The 27,289-nt window shown below is 37.1% G+C and overlaps 1 protein-coding gene and 1 pseudogene across 3 annotated transcripts in view; both read right to left on the reverse strand.

Moving 5' to 3' along the window:
* The window catches only part of SBF2 (SET binding factor 2), a 481,299-nt gene that overhangs the window by 323,292 nt on the left and 130,718 nt on the right, over window positions 1–27,289 (reverse strand). The window lies entirely within an intron of this gene.
* LOC136174508 (Y-box-binding protein 1 pseudogene) lies at window positions 1,426–27,211 on the reverse strand (annotated as a pseudogene).

Genomic DNA, 27,289 nt, shown 5'->3' on the forward strand with positions numbered 1-27,289 from the left:
AGCAACACCCATTTGTTCTAGTATATCACGCTTAATTCACATGACTAGCAGTTTGGTTTGGCAATCTCAATGCATAAGAAAAATAATTCATAAAAGTTTGACAATATTATTTTCAGTTCACATGCTTCTTGGATTGAACCCATAAATGCTTCTACTTTATGCTACTCTAGGGACTCCATTCAGACACAAATACATTTTTTAGCCATTGTGAGGCTGAGGGAGGAACTGAATATATATACCATTATATTCCAAGCATATACAGCCCATTTTGGCAGAATTTAGAATACAACAATTTTTAAAAAGGACTCTAAATGGAGTCGATGAAGTGTGATGGTACAGTTAAGACTAAGGCTATACAACATTACGTGCAAGAAGCATATTTCTGTTAGGTAAGGGTCACCAAGGGTCATGACCTCTAAGTGTAAATTTTAATTGGTCTCTTTCATAAAACTCATAATGTTTGAGAATGGTGACACAAAATATCTTCTCAAATATAATCTGTGTTTATAACGACCTTGATTATATTATGAAGCACAAAACATACTCATTTTTAATGAGGGAGAAAAAGATCTAAAATTAGAACTAACACAAACATCTGAATCAATTGTTTCCCCAACTACTTCCAAACAAAATATTTCAAATTCCGTACAAGATTCTGCAAACCCATGAGTACAAACTCTAATCTTGACACTGAATTTGGATCATCTCCATGGAGGAAATCCATGAACCAGATGTGAATTTATTCTTCCAGATGTATTTTATATGATTGAAAAATAAAACATTTCTTCATTGGCTTTATTTGAGGCCAGTTAAAATTACACTAAAATTAGAGGCAGCAGAAGGGAAATCCTACAGATCTTCTGAGTCTTCTACTACTCGAAAGTAGTCATTAACTGAATTATTCCTAAATTAACCAAACTACACATACAGCTGCTACATTATCAATGAACATTAAAGTAACTGGTAAAGTAATTGATTAAATGTTAATCAATTTAACATTTATAATCCACCATTTTTCTCAATGTTCAGGAGTCATACTAATTATAACATAAACTGTTTTAAAACAACTTTCTTTTGATATTATAAAACAATGCATATTATTGGAAAATAAAAAATACACCTATAATTTTATTAAAATGCCATGACTTTACCAGCTGAGAAAAAATTCTACACAGAAATAAATTAATCACAACAAAATTTAATAAAATTAGTCATACACCTGAATCTAACTACATGGTCTCAAAGTTTTATTTTTTTTATTATTTAAGACCTTTATTAACAGGAGCTTGCAGTTTGTTGACTTTTTTTTTTAAATCAAGCTGTAAACTTTTATTACAAATTAAAAATGAGGTTCTTAAAAATCTCAACTTGACCAGATATGAAACAATTTAAAAACCTTTAAAGGTGTATTGAGAAAAAACAGGCTTTCTTTTTTCTCAAAAAACACGTTTGTCATTACCAAAAAGAGACGTCTTTAGGTAAAAATAATAAAAACCCCATGCTGCATAGATAATGCAGATAGTTCTAGTTATCTGGTCAACAGGCAAAAAGCAAGCACTTAAGGTCTTCAGCTCCAATCTTTTGTTCATTTCTTATTGCTGGAATTTCATATTCATTTCTTCTTGTTGGATGACTAAACCGGATGATGGTAGAGATGGTAAGCCAGCATTTACTCAGCCCCGCCCTGCTCAGCCTCGGGAGCGGACGAATTCTCAGTTGGTGGATCGGCTGCTTTTGTCTCTTTGCCCTCTTGTGGTTTAGGGTTTTCTGGGCGTCTGCGTCTGTAATTGAAGTTGCGGCGGTACCGACGTTGAGGTGGTTGCTGACCTTGGGTCTCATCTCCTTGATTTTCCTTATCTTCTTCATTGCCGTCCTCTCTGGGCTGTCTTTGGCGAGGAGGGCCTGCGGAATCGTGGTCTATAACCCCGATACATATTCTGTCTCACTGGTCTACCTTGTTCTCCTGCACCCGGGTTGTCAGCACCCTCCATCACTTCTCCCTGCACAGGAGGGTTGGAGTACTGTGGTCGACGCCCATAGGGTCTCCGCATGTAGCAAGGTGGGAACCTCCGCCTGCGGTAGGGCCGGCGCTGTTGGGCCTGGCCTTCGGGAGCGCTCTCCGATCCCTCATTCTTTTCCCCACTCTCACTATTCTGGTAATTCTGCTGGTAATTGCGTGGAGGACCCCTGCGACGTGGATAGCGCCTATAATGGTTACGGTCTGCTGTGTATTTACTGCCTTGCACTGGAACTCCACCGGGGCCTGTAACATTCGCTGCCTCCGCACCCTTTTCTCCTTCAACATCAAACTCCACAGTCTCTCCATCTCCTACACTGCGAAGGTACTTCCTGGGGTTATTCTTCTTTATGGCAGTCTGGTGTACAAATACATCTTCCTTGATGTCATTCCTGTTGATGAAACATATCCGTTCCTTACATTGAACCATTTTACTGTTCCCAAAACCTTCGTTGCGATGACCTTCTTGTCCCCGCCGGCAGGCGCCGCCGTTGTGAGGCCGCCCGGGCCGCCGCTCCCTGCGCCGCTGCCCGTCGTGCCGGGCTTTGTGTCGGCAGCGCTGAGGGCGGGGGCGCCGGGCGGCTGCTGGGTCTCGGCCTCGCTGCTCCTGGTTGCGGTGATGGTGACTGGGGCCGGCTGCGGCAGCTGCGGCTCCTCCCGGGGTGTGATGGGAACTAGGCCGGCGGCGGCGGTGGGGCTGCTCAGGGCTCTCTGGGGTCCGCTCTCCGCTCCCGCTACCGATCGAACTGTCTCAAAGTTTTAAATCGTTTTATAATACCAGTGACACAAGTCAAAAATCAAGAAATTTAATATCACAAAAACCAACCACCATTATATTAAGATCTCAACTAACTAAAAACACACAAAAATGGTTTCTCTGGCACATACATTTTCTTTCTCCAACAGAGATCCTTTAAATACTTAACAGTTCCTATTTAAATTTTAAAAAAAAAGATAAAAAAGAAACAAAGGGTTTAATCAGCAAAGTGGGTGATCTTGTTGACCTGTTTAATTTTATCCAGGAAAAAGACATACATGCTAATTAGTTATAACAGCTGTAAATGGGTGTGACTTAAATAACTATTTCATATGAAAACTGCTTAATGCACTAAGAAATAGCAGCTAATCAAGCATCAATGCACATCACAAAAATATAAACACACACACAAACACACGACACTGACAATTTTTGTCCTCATGGTTTCAGTGATTTAATAAAAAGTTAGAATTATGATATCCTACACAAAATGAATATTTTAAATTTAGCAACCCATCTTAATTTTACTAATAATATAATTTTACATGATTTCAAAGAAATAGTCTAAGAATATTCCAAAAATTTAAATTTTAAATTAAAGGGAGAAACTTTTCCAGGTAGGAAATATTATATAATTTCATTTTAACCTAAAGGATGGGGTTGATTTTCTACATACATCAGAAATAAGTGTGAAGTGCTAAACAAGAACACATGTTATGAGTGCCAGTAAAAGTGTGAAGTAACTCAAATCAGAGAAAATTTCTAATTCTCTCAAGTACCAGGAACAGAGTATTTTACACCCACACATATTTATTTAATACACAATTTTGATGTAATGCCAATAACTCTTAGATTCACTAAGAATTCCTCTCTGGAAGTAAGTAATTGTGGTTGGATTTTAAATACAAATAAATTAAAAACAAAAATTTAACTTAAATGCACTTAAGAAAACAGATGTTTTCTTTTCACTATTTAAAAATCCTATCAAGCACAAAAACTCCTTTTGGTTTAAGGAACCAGTTGTTTCATTTAAATTTCACACTTGAATCTGAACAACATAAAGTTACTCTGGATTGCAGAAAGATGAAAAATCTCTGATTTCAAGGAACAAAATATGAATGAACATAAGATGTCACATCCCATACAAGGTAAAATTGAACCCTTGACTTCTTAAATATATCTGACTTTTCTTTTAAACTCATGAAAGGAAAACAAAAAAACCTGATAGTAAAATTTGACACTTATAATCAGATAAAGATAGTTGCAATCTTTGGTAAGTCAATTAGCAAGCACATCTTCAGAGAAAGTAAAATTTGTAGGATGCAAGAAGCAGAACACACAGGCAAAAAGAATAAACAGAAGAGGTTAAGATAAGGGAAAAAAGCAAAGTCATTTAAATCTGACATAGGTCTTTAAATAGTAAAGTACAAAAAAGAAAGAAAATATAAGAGAATATTTCTAATTAAGGTAAAAACTTACTAAGTATATTGAAAACAAGATGAAGTATAAACAGGAGAAACGCATTAAAACTGTGTACTTATGGGGCTTCCCTGGTGGTCCAATGGTTAAGAATCCGCCTTGCAATGCAGGGGACAGGGGTTTGATTCCTGGGCTGAGAAGGTCCCACACTCCACGGGGCAGCTAAGCCCATGTGCCACAACCACTGAGCCCGCCTCCTACAGCCCAGGAACCGCAACAAGAGAAGCCACTGCAATGAGGTGGTGCACTGCACCTAGAGAGTAGCCCCTGCTCTCCACACCTAGAGAAAGCCCGTGTGCAGCAACGGGGAACCAGTGCAGCCAAAAATAAAAACAAGTATTTTGAAAAAATTAACACTTAAGATGAAGAGGAATTTTTTTTACCTTTTCTTCCACTAAATTATCTTTTTAAAGCATCAAAGATTTATCATATCTGACACAAATCATTCTCTAATAATAATATACATGCTTATAATAATAACCTATTTTGGTGGTATCCCCCTCCCAGCTTTACTTAGGTATAATTAACAGAATTATAAGATATTTAAAAAGTGTACAACATAATGATTTCATACATATATACATCATGAAAGGACTCCCCACACATTGAGTTAATTAACACATCCAAAATGGCATGCTTTTAAAATCTCATGTATTTTATTAAAACTGATTAAAAGAATATTAGCATAGAATAAATCATAGTATATAAAAATACAGGCCAACTTGTCTCATCTAATATTTCTCTATAAGAATTATGATAGGTGAAAAAAGAATATGACTATTAAATATTTCTAAATATATTTAAGACTTTAATTAAAATATTGCTATATTTTTCAGTCAAATATTTACTGATAACAAACCACATGACAAGTATCCCTCTAAATGCTAAAGATGCAGTTGGCAAGTAAGTAAGGCAAGATCACTGCTCTCATAATGATTATTTTCCAGTGGGGCAGAAAAACACAAATTAGAGGCAGGATAAGTGTTAATTGGTAAATCACTCAATTTGTCACTTTCTGGAACATTTCGTATAAGACAGACATAACTTACTAATAGAAATTCTGGTAAAATTCACAAGTAAAATAACTGAAACTAATGCTTCTTATACACATTTTTAAAAATGTATTTATTTCTTTAATAGTTAGAGTTTGCTTAGATTTTCTAGTTCCTTCAGTCAACTTTGGTCATTTATATTTTTCTAGAAAACTAGAAATTCTAAATTTATTTCAGATTTTTCATATTTTTGGAGTAAACCTATTCGAAGTTGTTATTATAATTTTTAAAAATCTCAACATAAATCCTTTACATTTCTAACACTATTAGTGTGTACTGCTTCTACCATTTCTTGACCAGCTTTACTAGGGGAATTTGCAGAAGTTAAAATACTAGCTCCATCATTTATAAGTTGTGTGGACTTAAGGTTTTAACTTCTCTGAGTTTTCCTGAATTTTTAAGTAGGAATAAGAATATATTTTCCCAAAGATTACTGAAGGAATTAAATGAGATAATACATGTAAAGAACTTAGAACATGCTTGGGGAATAATAAGTGCTCAACAAATAGTACATATTAAGTGTGGACTTATTTTTATGCCCCTTGTTTGGAACACAGTATGTTTCTTCAATCTAAAATCTCATGATATCCCTTAATCTTCAAAAACTTAACAGCCTTTATCCCCCTTTCAGATATTGTCTTTGATTCATTCTCTCTCTCCTCTAGCTCTAAAATTTCTAGAAGTTGGACTCTCTGGGTTTCATGTTAACATTTTATATATATATTTTTCATGTATCTGTGCTGTTTTCTGGGTGGTATCCACAAATCCCTCTTCCAATTAACTAATTCCCTCTTCAAATGATTATACAATACTACAGTAAGAAATACATTGTAGCACATAGAAAGAATGCAAAAGTTTGTTGAATAAAAATCACTGACATTTTAATTTCAATTATTGTATCTTTTCATTGCTAAGCATTTGGTCTCTGTCAAATCTCCCTGTTCCTCTTTCCTATTACACAAGTTGTCCATACTGGAAATGACTAATCACTAATCATTTTAAATGAACTTGGTTTAAAAAACATTTTTTTAGTTGAAATATAGCTGACTTACAATATTAGTTTCAGTTGTATAGCACAGTGATTCTACATTTTTACAGATTATACTCCATTAAAAGTTATTACAAGATAATGGCTATAATTGCCTATGCTATACAGTACATTCTTGTTGCTTATCTATTTTATACATAGTAGCTTGTATCTCGCAATCCCATATGCTCAATTTGCCCCTCCCCTCTTTCCTCTCCACTTTGGTAATCACTAGTTTGTCTTCTGTATCTGTGAGTCTTAGACTTGTTTTACTGTTTCTTCAAGGTTTTTCTATTATCTCTAGCTCTTGTTGTATTTATTCTCTTGCCTATTGTGTCTACCCATTCTCTGCATGGTAGTTTGTTTCCTATAGTTTACAATGTCTATAACCTTCAGCAGAGGTTGCTTTATTTTATTGGATCTTTGCATGCCCTGAGCTATTAAAACATACTTAAAGGACAGAAACATGCTCATTGGCTTTTGCCAGGCCCCAAGGAACTTCACTGTTCCCTGACCAGGGACATGAGAAAGAAGTTCATCTATCCAGAGTTTGTATCAACTTTTGTGTTTGTTTCACATTATTATTGTAATTATGACATGGATAATTTCACCATCGTTACAGGAATCCCTGGCAAATTTATTTGCAGTGAGCAAATAAATCAAATATTCTTTTAGATGTTTTTCTCTTAAATAAAAAACATTCAATTAATTCCTGAAATGTACACTCCTATCCCAAGTACTGGCGATTCTAATCTACTCTATAAATCATCTTTTTAATAAAGAGCTACAATATATGATGTGTGTTTTCAGAAGTAATCATAATAATATTGATAATAAATATATTTGGGCAGTATGTTGAAAGTTTATGTAGTCCTTTAAGTAAACTTAAAATACAGTGTCTTTCCTTTGTTCCTCACATCCTGGGAAGTTGACGGAGTCAGAACTACTACCCTCATTTTATACATAAAGATCTGAGGTCCAAAGCTGTTGGCTTATGTGCACACACAGAAATACATTACATACTCACTTATTATTCATTAGTAGTATGTATATCTACATTTTTCTGTTTCTGATAAGTTTTCTTTTTCTTTCCTGCTAATTCTGCATATTAAATCCTATGACAGTCCCCACTTTATTTTATTGCTTCAATGATTAGTATAAAAATACTAAGACTACAAATCTACAAGGCACATAATACTGCTACAAGCGTTATGAAAACACCATGTAATCTCTATTCTAAGACATATCTATCACACTTCAATGTTTCTATTGTCAGGATGGATCTTCCAAATAACATCAAAAGAAACCTACTGGTGATCATGCAGAAAAGTAAGTTATGAAATCACTACAAACACACTTGTGCAAATAAAATATCTGTTCATCTGAGTATCACCTTAGTTGAAGTATCTGCATTTGGAGCACCAAATATGACTGAATCTTAATTCAATTTAATCTCTAGGTGTCTGTTAAATTTTCTAAAAAAAGATTATACTCTGATGTTGCTCTGAAACAGAAAGTAAGAATACAAAAATAAAGTTGACTGTCACATACCAGGTAAGATGATTATACACAGTGGGAAAATGTAAATTCTTTAAGAACTGCTGATTTCCAATGCCAGGACAGAATTTATGCGCCAGGGAAAACTCAGATACTCTTTTCCAAGCATTCCAATGAAGAACCACTGATAGGTTAACTTTCTGAAGTATGTCTTTGGTCATGCTAGTCTCCTGTTCAAGAATCCATAATGATTTTTTATTACTTAATCCAAATACACACTTCATACAACTTTCAACTTCCATTCTCTGGCTTATAAATTTACGCAATTTTAATTTCCATTCTTCCCCACTCCTACCTCCTTGAGTCTCTGCTTCTATCAGGTCATTCTCATAAGGGAAGTCCCCATCTTACCTACAACCCTATCCTGATCTGTTCACTTCCCCCTGCCCCATCCTCCTCTCACTAACAAGTAAAATCCTACCCTACCCTTCAAAGCAATTCAAGTCTTAATCTACTTCATTTTCAGCTCCTGCTGTAGCTAGAGACACTATTATATAAATTATCAACAATACTAAGCTATTTATTTCTTAAATATTGCTTTTTCTTAACTTAGATCTTCAGAGCCTTGGAATACCATTCAGCCTTTCTCTTATATACTAGAAGACAGGAATTCTGTTAGGAAAAAAAAAAAAAGGAGGACTTATGAGATAGGAAACTAGTCCTCAGAGACATTAAATGTCCAGATCAGAAAGCTAAATATAAACAGTTCAACCTAGACAAAAGGCCATCTAAGTGATCTTCACCTCCAATTTAGTATTGACATATGAGGTTCAGGGCAAAACAAAAGGTATGTAGCAAATCCTGGTCCTACTTTGCTTTTTTAACTTATATAAAAAATAAAATCACAAAAGGGGCATTATACACTTTTGTGACTTGCATGTTAACCCACTGACATTCCTCTTTTCCAATCAGACTAAAAGTTTATGAACTCTGAATTAAAGTTCCAATACAAATTAGGGGTGGCTACTAGGAGGAGAGGAGAGAGAGAATTAGTTATGTACTTGCTTAGAGTCACAAAGTTGTATTTAACCTTGGTAAAGCAGCCTTAAGAGTTTCTCTTGGGTGCTATTTACACATTTTTTTCCTGACTACAATCATGCAATATGATTCCATTTGGGATTTCGAGTAAAGTTGGAATGCTGTATTCCCTAAGGAATGAATAGTGTTTAGCTTTAAAAAAAAAAAAAAAAAAAGAATGTGATACTTCTGGTCAAAAGTTCTCTTTCTGGAATTCGTGATAAATGAAAAGAATTTTGGCTGTTCTTATGTCGTTCTGTATCCCACAAGCAACGTGCAATTTCTCATGTCACTACAACCTGGCTATTCACTGAAACAACTGATTTTATTACAAAACAAGTTAAAGAAACAAACAAAGCCTCCTTCAGTTCCTGCCTTGATTCATTATTAGAATTCACCTTTCCTTTCACCTCACCCACAATCTCAAATATTAAATGCCAAATGTTGGTCTCACTGAAAGACAGGACATTAGACAATTCAAGCATCAGCAAAATTGAATTCAGTTATCCTCAGTCACTGACTGATGACTGTATTCCTATTTGCACATTTTTAAAGTACTACATACGGTGTCCTTCCCGGAAGTTCTTTTTGCATTCTGGATTACAACAGAGACTGAAGCACAACAAAGAAAAAATGCAAAAAGGCAAATGTCAGGACAAGAGTTGGAAGCATATGCACATATGTACGTAAGCCTGGGTCAAATTCCTATTCAATGAAATATTAATCTTTAATACAAATTCAAATAAAATTTTGAATACTTTATTTAGCCTATAAAGCAACTTAATTCTTCCTTAGTATCAAATTCAAAATGTGATCAGAAAGTGTACACTGTAACATATATAAGAAGAAAGTATTTACAAAGCATTTTCAAGATTTTGTAATAAATAATATTTGATTATAACATATCCTGTTTTTCTAATGTCATGTGATAATCAGATATAGGAAATGTTACCATCAATTTTTCATCTCCCATTTTATAACAGTAACTAAATATATTTGCTATCTCCCCCCACCAAAAATCAGAGGTGATATGATTAAAGTACTCAAAAGTTTATTTCTAAAATTTACCTAGAGGAGCTTCAAAAACCAAACAACATTATATGAATACCAGAAATTACATTTAAATAGCTGTACACATTCTGTATCAAAACTGAACAGAGTTCATTTCACAAATGACAGCTGTCTTTACTTCTACTGCTGATTACCTTGCTGGGAGCACACACACACACAAAACCTTCCTCTGTCAAAGTCACATCTGCAGGAAAACAGCTACTAAAAAAAGAACAGTCTGCTATTTCAAGTTTATATACTGCCAATAGATATTTTGCAATGCTAAGGACGAAAAACTTTTCAAAGAAAGAACTTTATATTTGCATATATTTAAGGTAGAAATTCCATACTCAGAAAATTTAAATGATATCTGTACTATTAAAAAATTTCACTGAAGTAGTCTGTCACCTTTATCTGAGACTCCTGATTTGCACCATACTTTCTAAAACCTTATAATGACAAAAAATGTCTCAGTACTCCCCTTACCCCTTACCTTTTGCATCAAATATATTCACCATTTATAATTCTCATATATAAATACTAGTATCAACAAAAAGCTAGAGACAAATTTTATTTTGAAAACCTAGAAAGTGACAATAAGGATATATGTAATAAAAACTGTTACAAGTATAAAAGAACAAGCATAATTCTAGTTGAATAGCATTTACTTTTTCAAATAAGCCAAAGTTTAGGTTAAATAAATGTTACTTAATTATATATATACCACTTAATTATATATATACAGGGTTAAAAGTAGATTTAAAAATTTTTATAATGTAGGCATTGATGAAAATCATCCACCAGACAGCATGATTCTTCTCTTTTTACAAATTTCTTCAATTTACTGTTAAAAGGGTTCTCTGATTTCAACTCTTATGGCTGAATTATTAAATGATTATTTAGTAAGTAGAATTTAACTGTAGGTGAACCAAACAATACTTAATTTCCAGGAAAAAAATTATTTACAAGATCACATGACATCATCTACTTTGCAGCTTTTCTTAAAATTCTTTTAAAAAAGTTTCTATGGGTTTTTTTTGTTTGTTTGTCTATTTATTTCAATGGTTCCCAAACCTGCTGTAGAATCACCTTGGGAGGCTTTTAAAATTTTTCAATGCCAGGACCCCAACCCAAATCATAAAAATCATTATTATCTTGGCAAGCAGGCCTCTTTATAAATTATTTCTTGGATTTTTTTAACTGTAGTACAAGTATATAACAATTTGCCACATTAACTATTTTTCTTAAAATTTTGTGTAGCAAAATCTATGTCAGTCATGCTCTCTCCGATATATTTTTTAAATCACTTATTTTAATTGGAGGCTAATTACTTTACAATACTGTGGTAGCTTCTGCCATACATCGACATGAATTAGTCATAGGTGTACATGTGTCCCTCCATGCTGAACACCGCTCTCACCTCCCTCCCCATCCCATCCTTATGGGTTATCCCAGTGTACCAGCTTTGAGAGTCCTGTTTCACGCATCAAACTTGGACTGGTCATCTATTTCACATATGGTAATATACATGTTTCAATGCTATTCTTACAAATCATCCCACCCTTGACTTCTCCCACAAGTCCAAAAGTCTGTTTTTTATACCTGTGTCTCTTTTGCTATCTTTGCACATAGGGTCGTCATTACCATCTTTCTAAATTCCATATGTATGTGTTAAAATACTGTACTGGTGTCTCTTTCTGACTTATTTCACTCTGTATAATAGGCTAAAGTTTCACCAACCTCATTAGAACTGACTCAAATGTGTTCTTTTTAATAGCTGAGTAATAATCCATTGTGTATATGTACCACAACTATCTTATCCATTCGTCTGCCGATGGACATCTAGGTTGCTTCCATGTCGTAGCTACTGTAAACAGTGCTGCAAAGAAGATTGGGGTACGCATGTCTCTTTCAATTCTGGTTTGCTCGGTGTGTGTGCCCAGCAGTGGAATTACTGGGTCATATGGCAGTTCTATTTCCAGTTTTTTAAGGAATCTCCACACTGTTCTCCATAGTGGCTGTACTAGTCTCCATTCCCACCAACAGTGTAAGAGGGTTCCCTTTTCTCCACACCCTCTCCAGCATTTATTGTTTGTAGACTTTTTGATAGCAGCCATTCTGACCAGCATGAGATGGTATCTCATTGTGGCTTTGACTTGCATTTCTCTGATAATGAGTGCGGTTGAACATCTTTTCACGTGTTTGTTAGCTATCCATATGTCTTCTTTGGAGAAATGTCTGTTTAGTTCTTTGGCCCATTTTTTGATTGGGTTGCTTATTTTTCTGGTATTGAGCTGCATGAGCTGCTTGTATGTTTTTGAGATTAATCCAACTTAACTATTTAACTATTTATATTTATACAGCAGAAGTGACAAATAGGTTCAAGGGATTAGATCTGATAGACATAGTGCCTGAAGAACTAGGGACAGAGGTTTGTGACACTGTACAGGAGGCAGGGATCAAGACCATCCCCAAGAAAAGAAATGCAAAAAGGTAACATGGTTATCTGAGGAAGCCTTACAAATACCTATGAAAAGAAGTCAAGTGAAAGGCAAAGGAGAAAAGGAAAGATATGTCCATTTGAATGCAGAGTTCCAAAGAATCACAAGGAGAGAAGAGGAAAGCCTTCCTCAGTGATCAACGCAAAGAAATAGAGGAAAACAATAGAAAGGAAAAGACTAGAGATCTCTTCAAGAAAATTAGAGGTACCAAGGGAACATTTCATGCAAAGATGGGCTCAATAAAGGACAGAAATGGTATGGACCTAACAGAAGTAGAAGATATTAAGAAGAGGTGGCAAGAATACACAGAACAACTATACAAAAAAGATTTTCATGATCCAGATAATCACGACGGTGTAATCACCAATCTAGAGTCAGACATCCCGGAATGTGAAGTCAAGTGGGCCTTAGGAAGCATCACGACGAACAATGTTAGTGCAGGTGATGGAATCACCAGTTGAGCTACTTCAAATCCTAAAAGATGATGCTGTTAAAGTGCTGCACTCAATATGCCAGCAAATTTGGAAAACACAGCAGTGGCCACCAGACTGGAAAAGGTCAGTTTTTATTCCAATCCCAAAGACAGGCAAAGGCAAAGAATGCTCAAACTACCACATAATAGGACTCATCTCACATGCTAGCAAAGTAATGCTCAAAATTCTCCAAGCTAGGCTTCAACAGTATGTGAACTGTGAACTTCCAGGTGTTCAATCCGGATTTAGAAAAGGCAGAGGAACGAGAGATCAAATTACCAACATCCCTTAGATCATTGAAAAAGCAAGAGAGTTCCAGAAAAGTATCTACTTCTGCTTTATTGCCTACGCCAAAGTCTTTGACTATGTGGACCACAACAAACTGGGGGAAATTCTTTAAGGGATGTGAATACCAGATCACCTGACTTGCCTCTTGAGAAATCTGTATGCAGGTCAAGAAAGAACAGTTAGAATGGGACATGGAACAATTAGTTCAGTTCAGTTCAGTCGCTCAGTCATGTCCAACTCTTTGAGACACCATGAATCGCAGCACGCCAGGCCTCCTTGTCCATCATCAACTCCCGGAGTTTATGCAAACTCATGTCCATCGAGTTGGTGATGCCATCAAGCCATCTCATCCTCTGTCATCCCCTTCTCCTTCCACCCCCAATCCCTGCCAGCATCTGGGTCTCTTCCAATGAGTCAACTCTTCACATGAGGCAGCCAAAGTATTGGAGTTTCAGCTTCAGCATCAGTCCTTCCAATGAACACCCAGGACTGATCTCCTTTAGGATGGACCGGTTGGATCTCCTTGCAGTCCAAGGGATTCTCAAGAGTCTTCTCCAACACCACAGTTCAAAAGCATCAATTCTTTGGCACTCAGCTTTCTTCACAGTCCAACTCTCACATCCACACATGACCACTGGAAAAACCATAACCGTGACTAGATGGACTTTTGCTGGCAAAGTACTGTCTCTGTTTTTTAATATGCTATCTAGTTTGGTCATAACTTTCCTTCCAAGGAGTGTCTTTCAATTTCCTCGCTGCAGTCACCATCTGCAGTGATTTTGGAGCCCCCCAAAATAAAGTCTGACACTGTTTCCATTGTTTCCCCATCCATTTCCCATGAAGTGATGGGACCAGATGCCATGATCTTAGTTTTCTGAATGCTGAGCTTTAAGCCAACTTTTTCACTCTCCTCTTTCACTTTCATCAAGAGGCTTTTCAGTTCCTCTTCACTTTCTGCCGTAAGGGTGGTGTCATCTGCATATTTGAGGTTTTTAATATTTCTCCCGGCAATCTTGATGGCATCACTTCCATGGCAAACAGATTGGGAAACAATGGAAACAGTGACAGACTATTTTGGGGGGCTCCAAAATCACTGCAGATGGTGACTGCAGCCATGAAATTAAAAGACGTTTGCTCCTCGGAAGAAAAGTTATGACCAACCTAGACAGCATATTAAAAAGCAGAGACATTATTTTGCCAACAGATGGTCATCTAGTCAAAGTTATGGTTTTTCCAGTAGTTATGTATGGATGTGAAAGTTGTACTATAAAGAAAGCTGAGTGCCGAAGAATTGATGCTTTTGAATTGTGGTGTTGGAGAAGACTCTTGAGAGTCCCTTGCACTGCAAGGAGATCCAACTGGTCCATCCTAAAGGAGAGCAGTCCTGAATATTCATTGGAAGGACTGATGCTGAAGCTGAAACTCCAATACTTTGGCCACCTGATGCGAAGAACTGACTCATTGGAAAAGACCCTGATGCTGGGAAAGATTGAAGGCAGGAGGAGAAGGGGACAACAGAGGATGAGATGGTTGGATGGCATCACCGACTCCATGGACACCGAGTTTGAGTAAACTCCGGGAGTTGGCGATTTACAGGGAGGCCTGGCATGCTGCAGTCCATTGGGTCACATAGAGTCGAAAACAACTGAGCAACTGAACTGAACTGAAGTATTTTTAACAGTACAGTTCAATAGTGTTAACTATGTTCACACTGATACGCAACAGATGTCTAGAACTTTATCCATGACTTAAATTCTACATCCATTGAACATCTCACCATTTCCTCCAGCCGTCCATCCCCCCAGGCCCTGGGCCGTGGCAAACACCATTTTCCTTTCTAAGTATGTTACTGCTTTAGAGATCTTACCTAAGTACAAGCGCTCAGTGAACCTCAACATTCATTCATATTATTCACGTTGATTCAGGTGACAAGATTTCCTTTTTTAAAAATTTCTTTCTTTTTTAAGGCCAATGTTTCACTTATGTAAATGCCACATTTTCTTTTTCCATTCATTAATCAATGGACCCTTGGGTAACTTACCCTTTTTAGCTATTGTGGATAATACTGCTCTGAACATGGGTGTACAAGTATCTCCTTAAGACTCTGCTTTCAATTATTTTGTGTATTTATCCAGAAGTGGAACTGCCAGATCATATGGTAATGTTATTGTCTAATTTTTTGAAAAACTGCCATATTGTTTTCCACTGTACCTGGACCATTTTACACTCCCACCAACAGTGCTCAAGAGTTCCAAATTCTCCACATCCTTGTTAATACTTGCCATCTCCCATTTTTTGGAAAGTAATCATCCTAATGGGGGTGAAGAGTCTTGCTGTGAGTTTGATTTGTGACAGCTGGCAACATTCAAAGAATTCTCTCTTTTCAAAGATATGGAATTGACTGACATTTCAGAAAAAAAATAATCAAGCACCAAAAGGCAATGGTTGAAATACACTTAGAGAACAGTCAGAACTTTCAGCTAACACTGATTTGCTTCTTCCATCCTACTCAGTCTTCTTCCTTCCTTGCACCTTCCCTGTCTCTCCATTTTCTATATAGTTTTTTCTCCTTCACTTTAATTCTGTGCTTAAGAAAGGATTAAATATGAAGTTGTCAATGTCTGTTATTTTTCCCCAGGTCATTTACATATAAAGTCTTAACATCCTTTTAGATAATTTTTTTTTTCTACTTGGTAAAAAGCTTTAAGCCACAACTATGAAGCAGAGGTACTCAAGGGTTGACACCCTCAGAAGTCACTTTGAAAGATGACTGACTCACAATTGGTCACTGATTTCACCTAGGGCTGACCATTTTAGAAACAAGACATCCAACACTGACGTAAGAATATTCTTTGGTACCCACCAAGCATTTACTTAGAGACGTGTAAAATAAACTGTGTATCTCTTACGTATTTTAGAGTTTAGAGCTAGAACTAAAGCAGGTCCTGAAAATCTGCTTCATATTTGAATTATGAGAATTTTCCAATATCATCACTGGTTCATTATCTTCAACTATGCAGAATACAACCAAGACCCTAAAAATATGTCAAACAAGCAAAAACGAAGAAGCAAGTTAAACAAACAAACAAACAAACATTGTTAAAACGCATCTAATTTCCTCATAGGAGAACCCTTTCAAGCTTACTGAGTTACTAGAAACTATCAGTTTACACACAATTTTAGCAAATAAAATGAAATGATTTTCTAATCTGTAACAAACATAAATACATTGAGGTTGAAGATGGAGACATGTAACTATGAACAAGCACAATCATCTAGGTTGGCCTTTTTATATACACATTGCATATTACAAACATCACTTATTACACCATGTTATTAGAACTGGTACTCATATTGAGTAGTTTTACTCACTAAAGACTGAATTACATTAGTATGCAATTAAAGAAACTGCACAGTTTGCAACCTGTGCAGCTGTAGTGCACGCACAGACACACACACACCTTATCTACACCTTTCTTCTGCTTTCTGCCAGCAGCTACTCAATTTTGACTCTTATGAGTCATCACATAAGTAGCTCTTTAGTTTGGGTTTACCCTTCCCTGCCTAGTTTCACCATTCCAACCACCTGACTCAACTGAAGGAAACCTTCCCTCCATTTTCCCTACTGAAACCAAAGGATGCTTCAGGATTAGAGAATCTAAAAAACTGAATCTAAGAACATTCAACTTTGAAAGAGAAAGGCAGGTGATTGAGGAAAAGAAATGGGAGTAAGAAGTGAGAGAAGAGGCCTAGCTCACAAAAACAATCTGCCAAGTAGAAATATTTATTCTTCCTCTCTTAATAGCTTATTTATGACAGATACATGGGGGGATAACACATTATTAATATTTGTTCTGCTTTCTACATCTTTAAAATCAGTAGAAAAAACCTGAAAGTCATTCCTATTATCTGGGTAGTTTTAGAAAACCCTACAATCCAATGCTTTGTTTAGGTTTTATATACATTATTTGTTCTTCTTTGCTATCTTCGTTAGATTTTCTGTATTACTGCTCAAAGTGATGCTGCTATCATATAATTCACTGCGATGCTTTCAGTTCTGTATTTTCAATATTTTAGAATTGTTACAACAATTTAAGAATTATCTGTTGCTTGTTAATGAGCTACACTAGAAAGGGCAGTAGGCCAATAATATGGGCATGCTGCCCCTTTTTATGACAAATCTTTAACAAATCTTTTCTTAACTATTTAAACAAATTTTTACCTTAGAATAATTTTAGACTTAGAAAAAAGCTGCTTATTTAACTTATATGCAGAGTACATCATGAGAAATGCTGGGCTGGAAGAACCACAAGCTGGAGTCAAGACTGTTGGGAGAAATATCAATAAGCTCAGATATGCAGATGACACCAACCTTATGGCAGAAAGTGAAGAAGAACTAAAGAGCCTCTTGATGAAAATGAAAGAGGAGAGTGAAAAAGTTGGCTTAAAGCTCAACATTCAGAAAACTAAGATCATGGCATAAGGTCCCATCACTTCATGACAAATAGATGGGGAAAGAGTGTCAGACTATTTTTTGGGGCTCCAAAATCACTGCAGATGGTGATTGCAGCCATGAAACTAAAAGATGCTTACTCCTTGGAAGGAAAGCTATGTCCAACCTAGACAGCATATTAAAAAGCAGAGACATCACTTTGCCAACTAGTCAAGGCTATGGTTTTTCCAATAGTCATGTATGCATGTGAGAGTTGAACTATAAAGAAAGCTGAGCACCAAAGAAATGATGCTTTTGAACTGTGGTGTTGGAGAAGACTCTTCAGAGTCCCTTGGACTGTAAGGAGATCCAACGAGTCCATCCTAAAGGAGATCAGTCCTGGGTGTTCATGGGAAGGACTGATGTTGAAGCTGAAACTCCAATACTTTGGCCACCTGATGCAAAGAGCTGACTCATTTGAAAAGACCCTGATGCTGGGAAACATTGAAGGCAGGAGGAGAAGGGGACGACAGAAGATGAGATGGTTCGAAGGCATCACCGACTCAATGGACATGAGTTTGGGTGGACTCCGGGAGTTGGTGATGGACAGGGAGGCCTGGCATGCTGCAGTTCATGGGATCGCAAAGAGTCAGACACGACTGAGCGACTGAACTGAACTGAACTGATATTCTTTACCGGTTTCCTCTAAACATATTATATAGTCATGGTACGTTTGGCCCAATTAAGAAACTGCCATCAGTAAAATATTAAGCTACAGATTCCATTCAGATTCTTATCTGTCCACCTATGTGCCTTTTCTATTTCAGGATACCAAATGCATTTGGTGTCATGACTCCTTAGTCTCCTATGATCCATGAATGTTAATCTTTGCTTTTCTTTTTTTCCTCTTTTCCCCCCCTAACTTGATACTTTTTAAAAGTATTGGTTCGAAATGTGGTAGAATGTCCTGCAATTTGGGTTTGTCTGATGTGTTCTCACATCTCTACTGCTGTTATGGATCCCAGGAAAAATGTCACAGAAGTAGAGGTCTTTCTCACTGTATCATTATCAAGAGGTGAACTCTATTAACATGACTTATTACTGGTGATGTAAATAAACACTGATGACTTGGATAGTATTACTTTTTTCTTTTTTCAATTCATTCGTTATCAATTTGTTCAGGTTTTCTACAGCTTAATTTCATTCTGACAATTTATGTTTTGTTTAACAAATAATCTGCCTCACTTAGATTTTTCAAAGTTTACATGTTTAAACTGCATAAAATATTTTACTCTTTATTGTTAATATCCTCTAAACCTGCAGATATATTGCCTATCTCAATCCTGAAGCAGTATATTAATGTTTTTTTTCTTCTTTTCTTACATATATATATTTTAGATCGGCCTATTTTGCACATCTTTTGTTTTGAGTTTTAATATCAATCAATTATATTTTTGGCTTTCTAATTTACTATCATGATGGTGTGGTCACTCACCTAAAGCTAGACATCCTGGAGTACAAAGTCTAGAGCATCTTAGGAAGCATTACTAAAACAAAGGAAGTGGAAGTGACCGGATTCCAGCTAAGCTATTTAAAATCTGAAAAGATGACACTGTTAAAGTGTTACACTCAATATGTCAGCAAATTTGGAAAACTCAGCAGTGGCCACAGGACTGGAAAAGGTCAGTTTTCATTCCAATCCAAAGAAGGGCAATGCCAAAGAATGTTCAATCTACTACGCAATTGGGCTCATCTAACATGTTACCAAGGTTATGCTCAAAATTCTTCAAGCTAGGCTTCAACAGTACATGAACTAAGACCTCCCAGATGTACAAGCTGGGCTTTGAAGAGGCAGAAGAACCAGAGATCAAATTGCCAACATTTGCTGGATCATGGACAAAGCAAGGGAGTTTCAGAGAAACATCTACTTCTGCTTCATTGACTATACTAAAGCTTTTGTGTGAATCACAACAAACTGCGGGAAATTCTGTCAAGAAGCAATAGTTAGAACCAGACATAGAACAAAAGACTGGTTCAAAACTGGGAAAGGAGCACATCAAAGCTGTATATTTTCACCCTGCTTATTTAACTTACATGCAGAATACGTCATGTAAAATGCTGGGCTGAATGAATCACAAGTTGGAATCAAGATTGCCAGAAGAAATATCAACAACCAAAGACATGCCGATGATACCACTCTAATGGTAGAAAGTCAAAAGGAACTAAAGAGTCTCTTGATGAGGGTGAAAGGGAGAGTGAGAAAGTTGGCCTGAAACTCAACATTCTAAAAACTAAGATCATGGCATCCAGGTCCATCACTCCACAGCAAATAGAAGGAGAAAAAGTGGAAGCAATGACAGATCTTTTCTTGAGCCCCCAAATCACTATAGACAGTGACTGCAGCCATGAAATTAAAAGACACCTACTCCTTAGAAGGAAAGCTATGACAAATCTAGACAGCATTTAAAAAGCAGAGACATCACTTTTCCAACAAAGGTCCGTCTAGTCAAAGCAATGGTTTTTCCAGTAGTCATATATGGATGTGAGAGCTGGACCATAACGAAGGCTGAATGCCAAAGAATTGATGTTTTCGAATTGTGGTACTGGAGAAAGTTCTTGAGAATCCCTTGGATTGCAAGGAGGTCAAACCAGTCAATCCTAAAGGAAATCAACCCTGAATATTCATTGGAAGGACTGTTGCTGAAGCTCTGGTACTTTGGCCACCTGATGTGAAGAACAGATGCCTTGGAAAAGACTCTGATCCTGGGAAAGACTGAAGGCAAAAGGAAAAGGGGGTGGCAGAGGATGAAATGATTAAGACAGCATCACTGACTCAATGGACATGCTGCTGCTGCTAAGTCGCTTCAGTCATGTCCAACTCTGTGCGACCCCATAGACGGCAGCCCACCAGGCTCCCCCATCCCTGGGATTCTCTAGGCAAGAACACTGGAGTGGGTTGCCACTTCCTTTTCCAATGCATGAAAGTGAAAAGTGAAAGTGAAGTCGCTCAGTCGTATCCAACTCTCAGTGACCCCATGGACTGCAGCCTACCAGGCTCCTCCATCCTTGGGATTGTCCAGGCAAGAATACTGGAGTGGGGTGCCATTGCCTTCTCCCAATGGACATGAATCTGAGCAAATTCAGGGAGATAGTGGAGGACACAGAGCCTGGTATGCAAGAGTCCCTGAGGTCACAAAGAGTCCCACACGACTTAGCAACTGAACAACAGCAATAACAATTTACTATCATCTTTTAACTCCATTATTTATCAAAGTAGTAGTATTTAGATCTTGACAGATTCCCAGGGTACTGACAAATCAGAAAGTGATGGGACTTATATGTGGAATGTAAAATATGACATAAATGAACTTATTCACGAAACAGAAACACATTAAACATAGAGAAGACTTATGTTTACCAAGGGTGGCTGGGGGGAGTGGCAGAGGAATGGGTTGGAAGTCTCAGGTTAGTAGGTGTAAACTATTATATATAGAATCGATAAACAACAAAGTCCTACTCTATAGCACAGGGAACTATATTCGATATCCTGTAATAAACCATAACAGAAAAGAGTATGAAAAGTATCTGTATATAAAACTTAATTACTTTGCTCTACAGCAGAAACTAATACAACATTGCAAACCTACTATACTTCAATAAAAAATAAATTTTTAAAAAAGTGGTTGGAAGACAAACTAACAAAGCAGACAACCAAAGCCACAGAGGATTAGGAAAAAATAGTATATGTAATCTGACCTAGCTATCATACTGTATCATACCTAGCTATCATACTTTCTCATGATATAGGCTGAGAAAGTAAGAATAGATATAAGCAATACTGACCAGGTTCAAATAAAATATATTCCAAAAATAGTTCTCTTCAAAAAATTAAACATAAAGTGCCCATATGATTTGCCCAAAATGATCCAGCAATGTCATCTTTTGGATATATTTCCAAAAGAATTAAAAGCAAGACCTTAGAGATATTGGCACACACATGCTCACTGCAGCATTATTCAGAATAGTCAAAAAGTGAAAATAATCCAGATGTTCACTGATGGGTGAATAGCTCAACAAAATGTAGTATATACATAAAATGGGGTATCATTTACCCTTAAACGAGAAACTAAATTCTGATACTTGCTATACTGTGGATAAATCTTGGTGACTATTCTGAATAAAATAAATAACATATAAAACAACAAGTATTATATGACTCCACAGATATGAAGGACCTAAAATAGGCAAATTCACAGAGACAGAAAGGAGAACAGAGGTTACCAGAGACTGAGGGGAAAGGAGAATTCAAAGTTGTTATTAATGAGTATAGAGTTCAAGCAGGGAATGAATAAAACAGTTCTGGAAATGGAGAGTGGTGACTGCTTCACCACAGAGTGTTTAACTTAATGCCACTCAACAGTATATTTAAACATGATTAAGTTACTACATTTTATATTATGTATTTTTTCCAATTTTTTTCTGGTGATAAATTTTAAAACATGAAATTTAACATCTTAATCAATTTAAAAGTATCATTCAGTGGTATTAAATACTTTCTATTTTCCAGTCTGTTGAGACAAGATTGACATATGACATTATATAAGTTTAAGATGTACAGCATAACAATTTGACTTACATCTATCATGAAATGACTACAACAAAACATTTAGTGAACATCTTTCATCTCATATGGATACAAAATAAAAGGAAGTTTTTTTCCTTGTGATAAGAATTCATAGGATTCACTTAGCAACATGTATATATACACACAGCAGTGCTTGTTATTCACTTTGTGCATTATATCCTATCACTTACTAGAAAGTCTTTATCTTTTGACCACTTTCATTCAATTCCTCCTCCTCCACCTTTGGTAACCACAAATCTGATCTCTTTCATGTTTTTTTGAAGTATAACTGACCTACAACACTATGTTACTAATACTTTCTGGTGCACAACATAGTTGTTCAATATTCTTATACATTACAAAATGATGCCCATAATCAGTTACCATCTGCTACTACACAAAGATAGCATACACTTCTTTACTATAATCTCCATGCTGCACATTTCATTCATACGACTAATTTATTTTGTAACTGGAAATATACACCTCTTAATCTCCCTCACCTATTTTATTCATCCCTTTACCACCCTCTGGGTTGGCAACCACCTGTTGGTCCTCTGTATCCATGGTACTATTTGTGTTTTATGTCTGCTCATTTGTTTCATTTTTTATATTCAACATATAAGTGAAATCATACAGTATTTGTCTTTATATGATTTATTTCACTTAGCAACACCTTCGAAGTCCATCCATGTTGTCACAAATGGCAATATTTAATTTTTCTTATAGATGACTAATATATACTAATCACATCTTCTTTATCCATTCATCTGTCAATGAATGCTTCCATATCTTGACTATGGTAAATAATACTGCAATGAACTCAGGGGTGCAAATATTGTTTTATATTAGTGTTTGTTTTCTTTGGAAAAATACCCAGAAGTCAGACTGCTGGATCAAACAGTAGAAGTCCTATTTTTTTTTTTTTTTAAGGAATCTTCGTACTGTCTTCCATAGTGGCTGAACCAATTTATATTCCCACCAACAGTGCATAAAAGTTCCATTTTTCTCCACATCCTTAGCAATAATTTGTTATTATCTTTTTGACAACAGCCATTCTGAGGAAATAACTCATAGCACCTTTGATTTACATTACCTGATCATTACTAATGTTGAGCATCTTTTCATGTGGCTGTTCACCATCTGGATTTTGGGAAAAATGTTTATTCAGACCCTCTGCCCATTTTTTAGCAAGATTGCTTTTTTGATATTGAGCTATATGAGTTCTTTACATATTTTGGACATTAACCCCTTTTCAGATATGTCATTTGCAAACATCTTCTTCCACTCATTAGGCAGCATTTTCATTTTGTTGATAGTTTCCTTCACTGTGCAAATGCTTTTCAGCTTCACATAGTTCCATCTGTTTATTTTTGCTTTGTTTATCTTGCCTTAGCAGACAGACCCAAAACATAAACAAAGTCAAACAGCATACTGCACTTATTTTCTTCTAGCATTTTTAAAGTTTCAGGTCTTACATTCAAGTCTTTAATCCATTTTGAGTTTATTTTTGTATATGGAATGGTTTATAACCTAGTTTGATCCTTTTGCATGCAGCTGTCTGGCTAACCCAGCATCATTTATTAAAGAGGCTGTAGTTTCCTCTTTGTATATTCCTGACTCCTCCAACACAGGGTTCATTTCTAGGTTCTCTATTCTGTTCCCCTGATTTATATGTCTGTTTTTTACCAGTAGTATACTGTTCTGGTTACTGTAGCTTTGTAGTATAGCTTGAAATCATGATACCTCCCAGTACCATTCTTCTTTCCCAAGATTCTTTTGCCTACTCAGGGTCTTTTGTATTTCCAAACAAACTTTAGAATTATTTGTTCTAGTTCTTGGAAGATCCCATTGGTATTTTGATAGAGATTCTAGTATTCTGATGTGAGATTTGGACCATAAAGAAGGCTGAGTACTGAAGAATTGATGCTTTTGAACTGTGGTACTGGAGAAAACTCTCGAGAGTTCCTTGGACAGCGAAGAGATCAAACCAGTCAATCTTAAAGGAAATCAACCCTGAATATTCATTGGAAGGACTCATACTGTTGCTGAAGTTCTAATACTTTTGGCAATCTGATGCAAAGAGCCGACTCACTGGCAAAGACTCTGATGCTGGGAAAGAAGGAAAGACTGAGAAGGGGACAACAGGATGAGATGGTTGAAGGGCATCACCAATTCAATGGGCATGAATTTGAGCAAACTCTGGGAGATGGTAAAGGACAAGGAAACCTGGCGTGCTGCAGTCCATGGGGTGGCAAAGGGTCAGACATGACTTAAGTGACTGAACAATAACAACAAACCCTAACAACCTTGCATTTTACTCCCTTGCACACATTTAATGTTTTTAGCATCATAATATATATACTTTTTCCAGTAGTCATGTATGGATGTGAGAGTTGGACTATAAAGAAAGCTGAGCACCGAAGAATTGATGCTTTGGAACTGTGGTGCTAGAGAAGATTCTTCAGAGTCCCTTGGACTGCAAGGAGATCCAACGAGTCCATCCTAAAGGAAATCAGTCCTGAATATTTATTGGAAGGACTGAAGCTAAAGCTGAAACTCCAATACTCTGGCCACCTGATGTGAAGAACTCACTCAATTGAAAAGACCTTGATTCTAGGAAAGATTGAAGGCAGGAGGAGAAGGGGACAACAGAGGATGAGATGGTGGGATGGCATCACTGACTCAATGGACATGAGTTTGAGTAAACTCCGGGAGTTGGTGATGGACAGGGAGGCCTGGTGTGCTGCAGTTCATGGGGTGGCAAAGAGTCAGACACAGCTGAGCAACTGAACTGAACTGATACATACTTTTGTTTTTTGTATCCCATAGCTACTTTGTAGATATAGATGATTTCCTTACTTTTGTCTTTTAACCTTCCTACTAGCTTTGTAAGTGGTTGATCTACTACCCTTACTGTATATTTGCCTTTACCAATGAGATTTTTTTCCTTTCATTATTTTTCCATTTCTAGTTGTAGTCTTTCGCACTTACAGAAGTCATTCTTGGAAACATTTCCTGGAAAACTGGTTCTGTGGTGTTGAACTCTATTAGCCTTTGCTTGTCTGTAAAACTTGCTCTTAAAGATCAGGAAATGTAACCAACCTACGTAATACGTACAAGAAAGTGCAGAGAATTAGGCAAAATGAGGAAAGCTTTACAGGAAGCCTAACAGGATATTGTTGTAGGTTTTCCCCTTTCTTTACTTTAAATATAATATATGATGCCACTCCCTTCCGGCTTGCAAAGCTTTTGCTGAAAAGTCAGCTGACAGTCTTACAGAAGTTTCCCTTATATGCACCGAGTTGTTTCTGCCTTGCTGCTTTTAACGTTCTCTCTTTAATTTTTGCCATTTTAGTTTCAATGTTTCTTGGTGTGGACCTCTCTGGGTTGCTTTTGTTTGAGATTTTCTGTGCTTCCTGGACCTGGATGTGTGTTTCCTTTCCCAGTTTAGGCAAGTTTTCAGTTACAATAACTTCAAATAAATTCTCTGCCCTTACTCTCTCTTCTCCTTTTGGAACCCATATGCTAATAATGCTTCAGGTTATCCAAGAGGTCTCTTGCACTCATTTTTTAAAATTCTTTTTTCTTTTCGCAGTTCAACTTGGTGATTTTCACTACTCTGTCTTCCTGTCACTAATCCATTCTTCTGTATCATTCAATCTACCATTGATTCCTTCCAGTGTATTTTTAATTTCAGTTATTGTATTCTTCAGATTTGCCTTTATATTTTTAAACTTTTTGTTAAACTTTTCACTGGGTTCATCCATCCTCCTGAGTTTGTTGAGCATCTTTATGATCATTACCTAGAATTCTTTATTGAGTAGACTGCCTAGCTCTACTCTGTCTTGAGGGTTTTAACTTGTTCCTTCATTAGTCACACCTTATTTTGCCTAATTCTCTGTGCTTATTTGTACATATTAGGTGGATTGGTTATATTTCCCGATCTTTGAAAAGCAGTCTTATGCAGGAAACATCCTTTGGGGCTCAGTAGCACACTCCCCTCGGGTCACAGGAGGTATGACCTGGGGTGCCCCAAATGTAGGCTGAGTGGGCCCTTCTGTTGTGGTGGGGTCAACTACTGTGGGTATGCTAGTAGGTGGGGCTGGTTCCTGAGCAGTAGGCTGTAGACCCTGCCTCACACGGAGGCTGCTGGCTGCTGGTGGGTAGGGCTAAGTCCTGGCACGGCTGGCTGTAGGACCTGGGGCTGGTGCCAATGGGCTGGTGGGGAGGGCCAGACACCAGGGCAGCAGGCTGCAGGGAGCAGAAGTTTAGAGGACAGTCATGACTTGTGGTTGAGTGGGGTCACTGCCTGGGGGGTCCTGGGGTTGATATCACCCCACTGGTGGGTAGGGTCAGGTCCTGGACCAGCTGGTGGGTGTGTCTGTACCCCTCTATATTAACAGCTGGCTGCTTGGCCTGGGGAGGGCAGGGTCCCAGGAATGGTGCCGAAGGGCTGGTAGGCAGGTAAGCTCCTGGTATTAATAGGCTAGAGGGAAGATTCCAAAATGGTGTTGCTAGCATCAGTATTCTCATGGTAGTTCGAGTTCCCCAAAATAACTGCCACTGGCATCCATGGCCCCCAAGGAGAGTCCCAGTTGCCTTCTGTCTCTCTGGAAGACTCTCTGAGATCAGCAAGTAGGTCTGACCCAGGCGAAGCAGGTGATATTTTGTATCTCTGCTTTGAGAAGGAAGTGAAGTCCCTTTCCTACAGCCCTCCAGGTCTTCCCAATAGAGGCCCCACTGGTCTTCAAAATTAAGTGTGCTAGGGAGTCATCTTCCCAGTGCAGGATCCCTGGACTGGGGAGCCCAACATGGGGCTTGAACCCCTTACTCTTTGGAAAGAACCTCTGCAATTTTGTTTATCCTCCCATTTATAGGTCGCCTACCTGGGATTTCAGGTCTTGATTATATTGCGTCTCTGCCCCTCCTAACATGGTTCCTTGTTTTATACCTTTGCACAGATTTCCATTAAAATAACTGCTAAATAAATTAATGAAATGACAAATATTTTA

Source organism: Muntiacus reevesi, chromosome 9 (genome assembly GCF_963930625.1).
Source record: "Muntiacus reevesi chromosome 9, mMunRee1.1, whole genome shotgun sequence".
Taxonomy (NCBI): Eukaryota; Metazoa; Chordata; class Mammalia; order Artiodactyla; family Cervidae; genus Muntiacus; species Muntiacus reevesi.